The sequence below is a fragment of the Balaenoptera borealis genome, assembly GCF_965194805.1.
Source record: "Balaenoptera borealis genome assembly, chromosome: 3".
Classification (NCBI taxonomy): Eukaryota; Metazoa; Chordata; class Mammalia; order Artiodactyla; family Balaenopteridae; genus Balaenoptera; species Balaenoptera borealis.
Window position 1 is genome coordinate 144,861,269 of NC_138866.1, and position 15,615 is coordinate 144,876,883.

At 35.9% G+C, this 15,615-nt stretch overlaps 1 long non-coding RNA gene across 1 annotated transcript; it reads left to right on the forward strand.

The window, feature by feature from the left end:
• The first annotated feature begins 5,939 nt into the window (after window positions 1–5,939).
• LOC309627205 lies at window positions 5,940–14,398 on the forward strand. The gene is made up of 2 exons (XR_014243591.1): window positions 5,940–12,289; window positions 12,643–14,398. It is a non-coding gene; the product is annotated as an uncharacterized lncRNA (long non-coding RNA).
• The last annotated feature ends 1,217 nt before the right edge of the window (window positions 14,399–15,615 follow it).

The window sequence follows — 15,615 nt, forward strand, 5'->3', positions numbered from 1 at the left end:
CTCATGCTTTTTACCTAGTATATTATTATGAAATATAGTAGTATGCTAATGAGAGCTTAATATTGCAATTCATGATTATGCTTTATAGATATTAACATAAAATAGAAATATAAACATTTGAGAAATTCCATATTCAATTATGTTTAATGATAGGATGCTTTAAAAAACTGGAAACCACTGTTCTGATAAAATGTTTTTAAATAGAGGAATTACCTGAAAATCTACTTTTTGAAAGGTAACTGATTGTACTACAGAGTGTGTTGGAGGAAAATATAAGAGCTATCCACTAGAAGGCTATTTCGATATTGAAGACAAGAGTCAAAGCAGATCTCAGGGAATCAAGCAGACTTCTCTCTAGTTTTTGCACTGCAAAATAGTCTCGAGTATAGGTATTTGTTCACAGGGAATTGTCTTTTAAACAAATAATATAACCCAGAGGAAAAAACTATAATAGTATTAAAAAAAAAAAAAAAAGGAAAGGAAAAAAGAACAAGGGAAAAAAAACATCTCTTACCGAAGAAGACAGACCACCTTTGGCTTTTCTGAGCTAAAACTGAGAGGAGGAAAACAGGAAATTTCCCCGTCCTACTAAGAGAATTAAATAAATAGGAAAGAGTTTTCATCTGCTCTTTCCTTCATAGGATCCCTGTGACTTAAATTTGAAAGGATTTACAAGGCCAGCTCTCTGTGCTTCTCAAAGTTAACTAGGCAAAGAAATCTCCTAAGGATCTAATGAAAATGCAGATTCTGACTCAGTAACTGGATTTGGACCTGCATTTCAAACAATCACTCAGAGAAGGCTGTTGCTGGTGGTCAGCAAGCTCCATTAAGAGTAGCATGGCTTTAGAGCAGCGATCTCTGAACTTACCTGAACTTGCATTATGCTCAATTAAAAATGCAAGAGCATACATCCCCAGTATATGTGGATTAACTGATGTAGAATGTAATACATTTGCTATCACTTGTTACAAATATTATGGATATTATAACATGCAACCAAAAATAGAAAATTGCAAATGATAATATTTAAAATAAATGTAAATAGTTCTGATATCTTTTTCCTGCACCCGCCCCGCCCCATAGGATCGTATATTGTACCCCCAGTACAGGCACCTGGCTCTGGAGACTGCAAGACTAGAGGATAGATATTAGTTACTTGGTTTGTTTTTTGGTCTAAAATGTGCGTGGTCCCTCCAGGTGAATAGCCTTAAGGCATTTACATAAGCCAGCTGTCAAAGCTTCCAAGACAGGAATTGGTTGAATCTAGTGTATATTTCTAATACATAATTTCCTGTAAACTTAATTCTTTTGGAAAACAGCATGGTTACTCATCACAAACTATTTATTAAACCTTGCAAGACATGTCTAAGTTAGAATAATTAGCAACTTTCAAATAAATGCAGATAACCTAGGACAAATCAAATGCTCTTCTAGCTAAGTTGAATTGAAATAATGAAAATTCCTACTCAACCAAACTTCTGTTTGTCCTTTTGGCTACGTTTCACTTAAATTCTGCGTAATCAAGAATCTCCATTTGTGTACCTGATGTGTACAATAGCTCTAAACTGTCTGAAAGAGACCTGTCAAAATAGAATTATCTACCTTCCCAAACTTCCAAAATTGCTCATTAAAAAAGTGGAAAAAATAAGACTAAGTGTCTTTCTTGGGCTAATTATAAAACTCGATAGTTATTTTTCCTCTAAAACAAGGACAGTTTTCTTGACAACTACCTCTCTGCTATCAACTTGGCAATCTTATTGAATTAGTTAAAAAAAAATTCTAAGCTGTTCTCAAAATCTAGTGTGCCTAAGAATTCCCTATGGAGTTTGTTTAAAATATAGATTCTTGGGTCTTACAGAGACTCTTACTCACAAATCTAAATGGAATGAAATGAACACTAAGGAGTCCAGAAACAGACCCATAAATGTATGGAAATATATCACAGAAATGGCTTTTTTTTAATAAATAAGGAAATGATGAAATATTTACTTAATGGTGCTAGAACAATCGGTTTTTCCATATGGATAAAAATAAAAAGGTGCCATTTCAATCCCGGCAGGAAATAGATGGCACATACTTATTAGGATACATTGGGGAAGGGTTTAATAAAGGGATTATTTACAGAGATGCTAGCAGGAAATAGTGAAACCACAAAGGATGTCATAACCCAGGGCTAGAAATAGCAGAACTATTACTCCCTCTAGACTCAAGGATAAAAAGGGTAAGAGAGGGTTACTAGGATTGGAAAGTACAGCTGTTATGTAAGGAGGAGGACCTTGACAGTAGAAGTAACTTTTAATCTAGAGGCACAACCAGCCCCAGGCAATACTTCAGGGAAGAAGTATCCATTGAAGTATCATAAATACCCCACCTCACCTTCCTCCTACCCTCTAATTTCCTTTGGTTCCTCAATGCCTGAAGCAAACCAGAAGCCAGAGGTCAAGGGATCTCTGGTTGAACAAGATATAAATGAGTATTTCTGAGCCAGAAATGGGTTCAAAATGGAGGAGAATTAATCTGGAGGGACATACACAAGATATCCAACAAAGACTCCTAATGCATACCATATACAAAATTAACTCCAGGTGCATTAAGATTCCTCTTCTTATTCTGCTATTTCTAAAATGTGGGTGTTATTGGTGAATAAAAATTAAAACTCTTTTATTTATATAATTTGATTATTATTTATATAACTATATAAATTATTGGTGTACATTGGTATAAAATAATATAACTAATTTTAGGAGAATTTTTGTTGTAGTTCAGGGGCAAGTTAAAATAAAATCACTGTTCTATGGTTCCAGCTCTTACCAAGATGTTGAACTAGGAGAGTTTCTGGCTGTCTCTCCCAGGAATGATCCCAAAAGGCTCATAGAAGAAAAACCAAGACACATCAAAAACTGTGAAAAATCTCTAGGGTGCATGCTGGTTTGTGGGGCATAGTGGTTTTGTCAGAGGATAAAGCAATAGTTCTGCTTCTCCCTGACCGTTGCTTTGGGATGAACTAAAGGTTCTGAAAGTCTGGCTCCAGGCCAGCATTAATAGTATCATCTGGGAACTTGTGACAAATTTAAATTCTTGGGGTCTCTCCCAGACAAACCCAAACAGAACTGAGCGGGTGGAGCTCATAAATCTGTGCTTTTACAAGTCCTCCAAGAGACTCTGGGATAAACAATGCCTCTATCTATACTAGAGAGGTCAGATTCACGAAATAAAAATTACAGTACACCCAGTTAAATTTGAAGTTCAGACGAACAACAAATACTTTTTTTTAGTGTAAATATTCTAGTGAAGTTCAGATTTAACTGCAAATCCTGCATTTTATTTGGCAACCTTAATCTATACCTATAAATAGTCAGAATTTTGGTCCAGGTATCTTCTAGAATAAAATCAGACAGCTCAGAAGCACAGTAAGTATGAGGAACTGAGAAAAATAGGTGAATACTAACTCGACACTAGTCAAAGCATGGTCTTCCAAATGGAGGCAGTCAGCTGAGAATCTGTAAGAAATGCAGATTCTCAGCCCCACCTCAGAAGGACAAAATCAGAAACTGTGGTGATGTGGCCAAGGAATCTATGGTTTACCATGCTCTCCAGATGACTAAGTTTGAGAAGCATTGTACTAACTAATCTCAGGCAATGAATCCCACCCCTTTCCCTTTCAAATGCCAAGACCCAGACTGCTTCTCCCAGGACCACAAAGAGTGAAGCTTTGGCCTGAGGAATTGTTTGGGGACAAACCATCATTTCTGCGGTATTGTTTTCATTAGAATGAGTAACTCAGACCAGCCCACAGTTAAGGGGTCAGGAATTAAGCTCCATCATATGAAAGGGGAACATGAAAGAATTTGAGGATATATTTGTTAAACTACCCCAGACACTAAACAGTGAAGCTTAAAGGACAGAAAAATAATATCAATCAAATGCTTAACTAAAAGAAAGCTAACATGAGTTACTAATATCAAATGAGAATATTCATATCAAATAAAATTGATTAAAAAACAAATTATTAGAGATCGATATGGTCACAAATAGAAAATAAAAATTTAATTCAGCAATAAAAATATCAATATAACAAGCCTAAAGATGCAAGCATTTAATAAAATTGCTTGAAAATATAGAAAGTAAAAAAAGCAATGGAACTACAGGAAAAATAATTCCTCTACTTTAATAGAAAAATTAAAAATACCTCTCTCGATTATTAATAAGTCAAATAGTGGGAAAAAAATGTGAGTACATATAGGATCTGGAAAACATAATCAAGCAGTATAACTTAATGACCATATTTTAGAGTTCTGCATGCAACTACTGGAGAGTACGCTTTTTTATTCATGCATTCAGAAATTGGTTATGTACAAAACCATAAAGAAAGCCTCAACAAATTTCATAAAATAAATACTTTTCAGATCATAATCTCTGCCCAAAACATAATTGGGCTAAATGTTAATAACAAAAAGATATTTTTTAGAATCCTCACTTACTTAGACATGGGTATAAGTATGGGTGTACTGTAGAAGAAATTAAGAATAAAAATGTAAACATTTATAATTACATTATGATGAAACAAATATCACAAAACACATGTGTTCAGCAAAAATGATGTACCATTTATAGCTTTGAGATCTTACATAATAAAAGAAGAAAACCTCAAAATTAATGAGCTAAGTGTTGATCTTAAGAAGTTATCCATAAAGTAAATTGGTGCAGGCACTATGGAAAACTGAATGGAGGGTCTTCAGAAAACTGAAAATAGAGTTGCCACATGATCCAGCAATCCACTCCTAGGCATACATCCAGACAAAACTCTAATTTGAAAAGATACATGCACTGCTATGCTCATAGCAGCACTATTCACAATAGCCAAGACATGGAAACAACCTAAAGAAGATGTGGTACATATATACAATGGAATATTACTCAGCCATAAAAAAGAATGAAATAATGCCATTTGCAGCAACATGGATGGACCTACAGATTATCATACTAAGTGAAGTAAGTCAGAAAGAGAAAGACAAATACCATATATCACTTATATGTGGACTCTAAAATATGACACAAATGAACATATCTATGAAACAAAAATAGACTCACAGACATAGAGAACAGACTTGTGGTTGCCAAGGAGGGTTTATCCTGTGATAAACCATAATGGAAAAGAATATGAAAAATAATATATATATGTATAACTGAATCACTGTGCTGTACAGCAGAAATAAACACAACACTGTAAATCAACTGTACTTCAATAAACTTTTTTTTAAATGTTATCCACAGAATATCAGAGTAGGAATAAGAGTGAAAAGAAAGAGAAGGAGAAGAAAGGTAAGAAAAGGAAACAAAGGAAGAAGAAAAGTGAAAGAAGGAGAGGGAGGAAGAAAGGAAAAACACAACAGAAGTAAAGTCAAAAATTAATAAAATAGAAAGCAAAATACAATGGCAGTGGAAAAAAAGAACACATGAGTTGGTTCTTTGAAAAAATTAAAGTAGACAAAAATCTGGCAAAATAATCAAGAAATAAAGAAGACAAAAATAACATTAAAATGATATAAAGGGCTTCCCTGGTGGCGCAGTGGTTGAGAATCTGCCTGCCAATGCAGGGGACGCGGGTTCGAGCCCTGGTCTGGGAGGATCCCGCATGCCACGGAGCAACTGGGCCCGTGAGCCACAACTACTGAGCCTGAGCGTCTGGAGCCTGTGCTCGGCAACGAGAGGGGCCGCGATAGTGAGAGGCCCGCACACCGCGATGAAGAGTGGCCCCCGCACCGCAATGAAGAGTGGCCCCCGCACCGCGATGAGGAGTGGCCCCCGCTTGCCGCAACTGGAGAAAGCCCTCGCACAGAAACGAAGACCCAACAAAGTCATACGTACATACATACATACATAAATAAAAAGAATGTAAGCAGACAAGAATAGCATTAAAAAAATTAAAAAAAAAAAAGATATAAAAAGTGAAATGTGTGTAGAAACTTAAAAGATTAAAAAGTTGATATTCTTTAATATTACAAAATTTAATATTACAAAAATTAAAAGAAGTAGACAAATTCTTGGGAAAATATAACATCAGAATTGAGTAAAAATGAAATAAAAAATTTGATTAATTCTATAACTATTAAGAATTGTAGCAGTAAAGAAACACTAAGCCAAAATAGATCTAGTATTGATTTTTATCAATCTTCTAAGGTGAGAAAAAGAAATATCATCCACTATGACCAAGTTGGGTTTATTCTGGATAAGAAAAGGTAATTTTATATTTAAAAATCTGTAATTGAAGTTTACTACATTATTAGACTGAAAAAGGAACATTATTTTAATAGATGCAAAAAAAGGATTTGATAAAATCTAACACTCATTCAGAATAAAAATATATGGGTAAAGTTAATTATAAATGGAGAGATATTATAAACATTCCTTTCACAATAGGAAAGGTGACAAGGGGATCCACTATCACCACTTCTAATCAATATTTTAACAGAAGTACTAGCCAGTCCAGTAAGATTTAAGATACATGAAAGGAAAAAAGTAGACTCATATGTTTTGGAAAGGAGAAAGCAAAAGTGTCATCACTGGAACATAACTGTTTACATAGAAGAACTAAAAAGACAGAAGATGTTTTAGAAATAATAGGATAATTTAGCAAGATGACTACATTAATTTATAAAAAGCAGCTCCTTAAATAACAGAAATAGCAAGGAATATAAAATATCAATAAATAAGCAATATTAAAATTCAGATTTCATTTATCAAAAGACCCATTCCAGACAATGGAAAAGTAAGTTACAATCTGGGAAAGCATCTTTGCAAAACGGAAAATCAAAAGACTGCTATTGAAAATATTTTTTAAGAGCTCAAAAATTAACTAGAAAAACACCAACAAACTAATTTTAAAAAGTCAGGTAGTAGGGAGCAAGAACAGGCATTTCACAGAAGAGTAAACACAAACGACCAATAAATCTATAAAGAAATGTTCAGCATAATTATTGATCAGGAAAATGTCAGTAATGACCACAACGGCATGACACTTTATATGATTTAATGGACAAAAATGTAAAATCCTACAATATCAAGTACTGGAGACAAGCACATGGATAAAATATACCTTGCTGGAGGGGGTGTAGGCTGAGCACCTATTGTGGAGCATGGTTTGGTATTCCTGGCTAAAGTTGGACATCCTCTCTGCTATGGCCTGACAATTCCACTCCTAAGTGTATACCAAGAGAAAACTTTGCACCTGAACATGGGAGAAATGGTCCAGCATGTTCATAGCAGCATTGTTCACATTATCAGAAAATTGGAAACCGTCTAAACCCTCACCAGCAGGAGAGTGCATGACTAAAGTAAATGCAGATAACAAAATATTACATGGCAGTCAGAATGCGTAACTACAGAGAACAGGGATGCAAGAATAGGGATAAAACAGCAATATAATATTAAGCAAAAAGTACCTGTAAAAGGATTATACACAGCATGATACCAATTTTTATAAAGTCAAATACAGATATAATTTTAAAAGAATTTATGTATAAGAAATAAACATGTGCAGAAAGGAAATCAAGGAAATGATGAATATGGGGTGGGATTCAAGATGATCGCCTTAATGGATGAGGGGTGGCAGAGGGATGGGGGGAACATTTTCAAGATCCTAGCTTCTGCTATAGGTGATAGGTTCATGGGTGGCTATAACATTATGAAAATAACTAATACAGTGAGATTTATATATCAACTATATAAGGATTTTGATAATATGATTGTGCCTGAGATCTAAAGAAGAAGGAAAATCACCATCCCCCTCAGGGTACAGAGATTGGTTTACAGAAGCTCTGCAGTGAGAAGCTGGGCAGACAAGTAGTCTACACAGCTTTTTCTTTCTTGTGCATTAGATGTTTTACCGCTGGAAGACGGTATTCCATGTCTTGTGTGGTGGCCAGGACTTACCTGGCACTGCTCTGCCTCTTTCTCTTGTAGCTGTAAGAGACCTCTAGCTAGGATGGCAAATTCCACAATAATAGAAACGTACACAAGATGGCAGTTTCCACAGTCAGTTTATATGGCAAAGACTGGTCCAGCCAGATATGCTATATCAGAGCCCTTTCATTTTAATCAATATCATTGCCAGTTTCTCCTTAGCCCACTCCTGTAGCCTACACCTGCCTATTCTGACCCCAAGAGACCTCCTTTTATTGAAGACCCTTGCTTCTCTATGCTGTATGTTGAGATGCTTGCTTTGTTTTATTTTTTATCATGTGCTCAATTACAGAATTTTGTAGCATCCATAGAATCTCAAATGTTACCGCCTGCTGATGGACAGACAGCTCCCCAAGCTCCTAATGCTGGTGTGATTTTTTTCTTTTTCTCTGTAAATTTACTGAGCTTTAGGGAGGAAGCAGGTATAACCTCAAATGCTCCATCAGCCATTTTGAACTTGAATTTCTCATAAATTCCTTTAGAATGAGGACAGGGAGCTAGGACCGGTCTGGTCTCTTTGAAAAGAGAAAATGTTGCTGATGATTTAGAAAGATGTGTCCCAATGGTTTGAGTGAAGATTCTTAAATTATTTCTCAGACTCAGGCTGAGCTCCTAGAACTGAACAAAAACAAACAGAATGAATCTAAAAGAAAATTGGGTTGCCGAAAATTGAGGCTTTAAATAGCAAGTCTCCAAGCATCAGCACAAGTGTTGTATTCCTCAGACCACAGTGGCTTTCAGACACAGGGACCATGTCCACATGGTAAGTACATCAAGAGTTGTTGGATTGATAACAAACTGAATTCTAAATAATCTATTAGAAGGGCTTGCCTTTTTACTCCCTTGTTTTCTCCCATTGAAAATGGTCACTTCCATTCCCCAGGAGTGATCTGAAATTTTAATTTAATTTTGTTCATAAGACATTCGAACCTACTGAAATGAGAGACATATAGAAGAGTTGCATGCAGGGTTTATTTTATTTTATTATTTTTTTTAATTTCACATGGCCCCTTTAGGAAATCATCTGTCAAAGCCATTGAAAGGGGTAGGTTGATTAGGTTGTATACACAATATGCACCAACATTTCCAGACATTCTGTCTACTGGGGCATCTAAGTTTTATCTTCAGTGCTATCCAAGATCTCCATCAATAAACTTAGCCCTTCCTTCTATATTTCCCTCATTTTCTCACCTTCTTTGTTTGTACCTTAGGTGTCTATCATATCTAAAATCCAGATTCTATGCTATCTACCAATTCTACAGTCCTTATTATAGCTCACAATGGCCTGGCCCTGCCCTCCTCTCTCCTTGTCACTATGCTTTAGTTACACTGCCTTTGGTTTCTGAAACATGTCAAAATCCTTTTCTTCCCTCTGCCAAGAATATTCTTACTCTTTCACCTCTCCTGAGTAGAATCTATTCTTTTCAGTTGAAGTATCACTTTTTCTAAGAAGGCTTTTCTGACCTTCCCATACAAACCCCTAGCACTTTGAACTTTTCCTTCTGAGCAATTATCAAAATTGTAATTTTATATGTGTTCCATTTCCTTTGGTTCTTGTTTATTGTGCCTCCAATACCGCACCAGGGCAAATATAGTACCTATTTTGTGTCCTTTGTGTTTGCAATAAATACAATGAGATTTCCAAAACATATTTACTGAGTTCCATAAGTAGAAGGTAGAATTTTCGATAAATTAGGGCTAAAGTATGAGCTTGAGGAAGAACCCAGTTCAGATTCATTTGGTTACATCTTGCAGACGTCTGAAATATTCAATAATTTGTGGCATTGTTTTTATCTCTTTCTCTTAGCTGGGCAGGTCCCTTTTACAGCTCTGGTCTTTCACCCCTGGTATGACCCAAGTCCACAATTCGTGCTAGGGATGAAGTCTTACTTTACTTTTACTATCCAAGAAAAATTTAGAGACCTGAAAATAGTCCTTGGCCTTAGCATCTTTAGGTTAGTCGCAAAAACTCTCTGAGCCATAGTTTCTTCATCTGAAAACAGGATCATAACATCTGTCACAGGTCACCTAGGGTGTTTGTATAAGACCACTCAAGCAAAGAGCTCAGTGCTGATCCTGAAGCATTTGCCACTCATGGATGCTAGTTTCTTTTCCTCACTATTATTTCCTCACTGCATAGTTTAGGTCAAGTTTGAGGTCACACAGTCCACCAAAGACCACACTCACTTCTACAACCAATTGTAAGTTAGGGATGGTGGTTCCCAAAACCACCCTCGGGTTCAATAGTTTGCTAGACTGACTCCTAGAACTCACTGAAAGCTGTTGTACATATATATGGCTATAAATACTTTCAAAGTGAAAGATTAAAATCAGCCAAGGGAAGAGACCTATAGAGCGGCATCCAGGAGGTCTCCAAACATGGAACTTCCAGTCATTCTCTCCCTGTGGATTCCGCACAGCATTAACCCCTCCCACACACAGTGTGTGACACATGCATGGAGTATCACCAACCAGGGACATGCACCTGAGCCTCAGTTTCCAGAGTTTGCATTGGGGCTCCATCACAAAGGCATGATTGATTGCACATACAGTTGATCTCCAGCTCCATTTTGACTGGGCAACCCAAAACCCCCAACTTAAGTCGTGGTGTTACCACCTGTCTTGGCCCAAAGTCCCCACCCGAAATCACCTTGTTAAGACTATCCAGTGTGATCCAAGTTTCCAGGCATGTCATTCTAAGGGCTTAAAGTTTGCCTTCAAGAAGACAATGGCCAGAATTCTTTTGGGACAAGGTAAATTATTTACTAAACAAATTGAGTATTCCATGTCCACCTATTTGTTCCTTATACAAACTCCCAAATTTCACAGCCATCTTCCTCATCAATTCAAAGTCCCATCTCAACTACTATGGAAAATTCTTTTTTCTTGGTACCTTCTCCTTGGCCTTTGACATAGACTCATCAGCAAGCTGAATACAGGCATGTTTAATATATTCTAAAGAATTTGTTGTGCCATTCTCTATGTTTCTCCAAAGTGACCTTTTACCTCAATTCTACAGCAATATGGTATAGTAGTTCAAGATGGCCTTTGGAGTCAAAATTCTAGGCCCTAACACTGACTAGCTGTGTGATCTTTGGAAGGTTAATTAACCTCTCTGTGCCTCATTTGCCTTATCTGCAAAGCAGAAACAAATCTATTAGTACCTACCTCATGGAATTGTGAAGATGAAATGACTTGATAGATATAAAGCTCTCAGATCAGTGTCTGGTATACTGTTAAATAATGTTTACTGTGCTTTTTTATTAATATTTATTTTCCACCATGCTTATATATCCCACTTGACATTCCACTGTCTGTAAACTTTAACTTTTTTTCATTAATGTATTCATTCAACAAATATTTATGAATGTCTACCATATTGCAGGCACTCTCTTAAATTTTTAGAGTAGAACAGAATAGTCACTGATTTTATTCAGCTATGAAGAAAATAAGATAATGGAATAAGAGTATGAAGAACTTTAGAGAACTTTGGTTTGGCTGGATGTTTAGGGATTTAAAAATAAGAAGTCTGCTTGTTAGGTTTGAGCTAAAAGTCAGAACTTTCTTCCATTAGGTATGGAATGTTATTGTACATTGTGCCTTTAGCCCTTAATAGTACAGCTCTAATTGTATCTATTATTAAAGTATCAAGAGTATTTATGAAAATCACTATTTTTTAAAAGCAGTAGAGCTTAAGGTCTTAAAATTTTTTTCCTAAGGATTAAAAATGATGTTCAGAGAAAAAAAAAGAAGTCTGGTGTATAGGTGACAAAGAATTTTGGAAGTAACGTAAGTGTTCATTGATAGACAAATAGATAAAGAAGATGTGGTATACATACAGTAGAATATTACTCAGCCATAAAAAAGAATGAGATCTTGCCATTTGCAGACACCATGGATAGACCTAAAAGGTCTATGCTAAGTGAAATAAGGTAGACAGAGAAAGGCAAACACCAAATTACTTCACTTATATGTGGCATCGAAAAAAAAAATGGAACAAAACAGAGACAGACTCATAGATACAAAGAACAAACAGGTGGTTGTCAGAGGGGAGGGGAGTAGGGGGAGGGGGGAAATAGGTGAAGGGGAAATAGGTAAGTGGTACAAACTTACAGTTATAAAATAAACAAGTCTTAAGGATATAAAGTACAGCATTGGGAATATAATAAATAGTATTGTAGTAACTTTTGTATGGTGACAGATGGTGACTAGACTTATCATAGTAATTATTTCATAATATATAAAAATATCAAATCACTATGTTGTACACCTGAAACTAACATAATATTGTAAGTCAATTATACCTCAACTTAAAAAATAATTTTAGGTAACAATTTTATTTTTTTTTTTATTTTATTTTATTTTTTTTTGCTACTTTATTTATTTTATTTTTGGCTGTGTTGGGTCTTAGGTTCGTGCGAGGGCTTTCTCTAGTTGCGGCAAGTGGGGGCCACTCTTCATCGCGGTGCGGGGACCGCTCTTCATCGCGGTGCGTGGGCCTTTCACTATCGCGGCCCCTCCCGTTGCGGGGCACAGGCTCCAGACGCGCAGGCTCAGTAGTTGTGGCTCACGGGCCCAGCTGCTCCGTGGCATGTGGGATCTTCCCAGACCAGGGCTCGAACCGGTGTCCCCTGCATTAGCAGGCAGATTGTCAACCACTGCGCCACCAGGGAAGCCCAGGTAACAATTTTATGAAAAGGAATCTCAGAATGGACCTTGAGTGAGAGCTTGTTTTTCAGGTGAATACTCACCACAAGTCCCTTGCAGCAGGGAAGAGCTTTAGTAATCAGGTGAACAAAATGGTCTACACATGGATAACATTCTCTTTTCATCAGCAACCCCAGGGCTTCCTCGATAAGTTTATGGTAGCAGGCATGGAGATTATACAAGTGCTCAACAGCATGGACTTCTCTTCTCCAGCAATGTCTTGGCTACTGCTAGGAATGAGTGCCCAATTTTGCAGTTGCATAACCAGCTCTGAGCTCTGTTATCATAATAGGGGAACCACTCAACCTCCCAGGCTGATTACACTGGGAATCTTTCATTATGGGGGTGGGGGGTATGAGTGATTTGTGCTCCCTGGGACAGATATCTAACCTGGACTTAGATTTGTCTTCAATACCTGACATGTTTCTGTGGGCAGTATAAGCTGTGACTGAGTACAAACACTATTCAACAACACTACCTGATGGAGAAACTGATTTTACAGCAAAAGAATTAGGGCAATGGGCTTATGCACCTGGAATTCAGGTGTCCTGCAATGATCACACATGACCCAGAAAAAGTTGGCCTTATGGAAAGTAAAATAATATATTAATGACTGAGAACTCTACTAAAACTTTCAAATGTTTGGATCCTTTTCAATATTCCAATCTTGGCTCAAAATGTCATCCAGAGTAGCCATCCCTGATCATACTAACTATACTGGAAGGGAAAAAGAAGAAAAGGGAAAAGAAATGTAAATGTTTGATTCCCTCACCTTTTTATTCAAGGATATCTATAATAGCAAGTAATAAGGTATAAGAATACTAATAAGGTAAGAATACTTAAGGGCATAATGGTAAATACCAGAGAAAAAAAAGAAAAATAGTTAACTAAAATAGAGTGTAAGAAGAAGGGAAAGGAGGGTTAATGGAAGTTAGCTTCTTTCATCATGACTTCTGAGAATCAGTAGGCACTATCTGAAGAAATAGGAGAGTGGGAGATTTTGTAAAGTTATTTTCTGAAATTTATATATTTTATATACCTTCTAACTTGAATGTGTAAAATCATAGTGCATATATTGAAACATATTAATTACTAAATAACATTATATGAAAATATATGAAAATAATGAAGTAAAATCAAATACATTAATTTAATTTAATAAAAATGACACGACAGCTCCTTTTTATCCATGAGCTACTGTTCAGATTCCATAACATGGCACACCCTGTACTTTCTCATGTACTTTTCCAGACTACTCTCCCACTGCTGTATATCTTATAGTCTATGCTCCTTCAGTTGGACTAGCCACACATTTCCCAAAAGGGTAATTGTTTCATGACTTTTGTGCATGTCATCATGCTATTCCATCTACCTCAAAGACTTCCTTTTCCCACTTTTGTGCCTCTCCTCCACTGGAATGTCCTTAGAAGCTCTTTTTGAAAGCTTTCTTTTAAAGCTTAGTGATGCCTCTAGGTTAGATTGTTTCCTCTTTTATGCAGTTTTATTTAACATACAGGGTATGGTTTTATAGTTACTTTTTGGTCCTTCTGTTTTCCCCTACTCAGTTGAATATTCCTGCATGGTAAAGACAAGGTTTTATACATACCTTTCATTTCCAAAACTTAGTATAGTCAAAAACAAGTAATGAATAATCTAGAAGAGTGTTTACTATATATTTTCTTCATTGTTAAAATTTTATGTGAATAAAAATACTTATTTATAAGCAAAATCACACACACATCATGTAGATAGATATAGATGATACAGATATACATAGACACACATACATGCAAGACATTAAGATCCTTGAAGGAAGACAATGTTTTTATCCTTGTTTATATACTCTGCAACATTTTGTATAGTATTTAACATGGAGTTGAAATTCAATAACTACTTGTTGGAAGAACGAATTCATTTCATTCATGGTCTTTGGAAAGAAAATAAAATTCTAATAACTTTAGCAATTATTTTGCTGATTTTATATGAAGAAGGCTTTTCATTCACTCAGTAATACTACATTCTTCTCTAAAAGGTAAGTTGTTTTGCTCAAAAGGAGAGCCTGACATAGTCCATGGGAAGTTTCTTTTGTTTTAGATATATAGGTATATACATAAATAAGATATATGTATTTATATGTATATAAATACATATACCTTCTGGTATTCTAATGCCCTATACTTACATTATTAGTCTAATTACTTTAAAACCTCCAATAACACATCATTTGGTCAGATCAACCAACTCATGTTCATGTAAGAATCAGTTATTCTTTACTGCCTCTTACAAAAAGGACTCTTATAAAAGGCAAAAGCTCACAATTACCCTCTAGTTAATCTACTATATTTCTTAAATTGAAAAAAGGTTGATTTCAAAGAGTTCATCATCTCAACCAGATCAGTATATCTTGAAATTTTGGGGTTTTTGTTTTGTTTTCCCCCAAATTGGATAGATTACCCATCTTGGTGTCCCACCTTCCCATTCCATGCTTTATTAAGAATCCTCTTTATTTCTCTGTTAGCACTAACTCCATCTGTTTCTTTTCCCCTTCCTACTTCTTTTTGTAGAGGCAGGCTTTGAACACTATGCAGTTATCCCTTTCATTGCATCCTTTCTTCTCTCTGTTACTGATTTCCACTTGGCCTGCATACAAAGGAGCAGCCCTTCATAAAGTTATATTAGATGTTTCTTGATAGTATTATCCTAGTTAAAGAGGGTGTTTCAGAAGCTGAGAGGTTATTCAATCATTCTACTAATTTTTATAAAGTAAGCTCTACAGAAGTGTTTATTGTGATTTGCAGATGGCTGTACAGAAACTGTACATCATGACCTCCGAGTAGTCCCACCAGTCAACATAACCTTCCTTGCTGTTATATCTCAGTGCATCACAAGAAATAGGTCAACACAGTTCACTATGTTCAGTATATAAACTGCCAACACCTCAAGAAA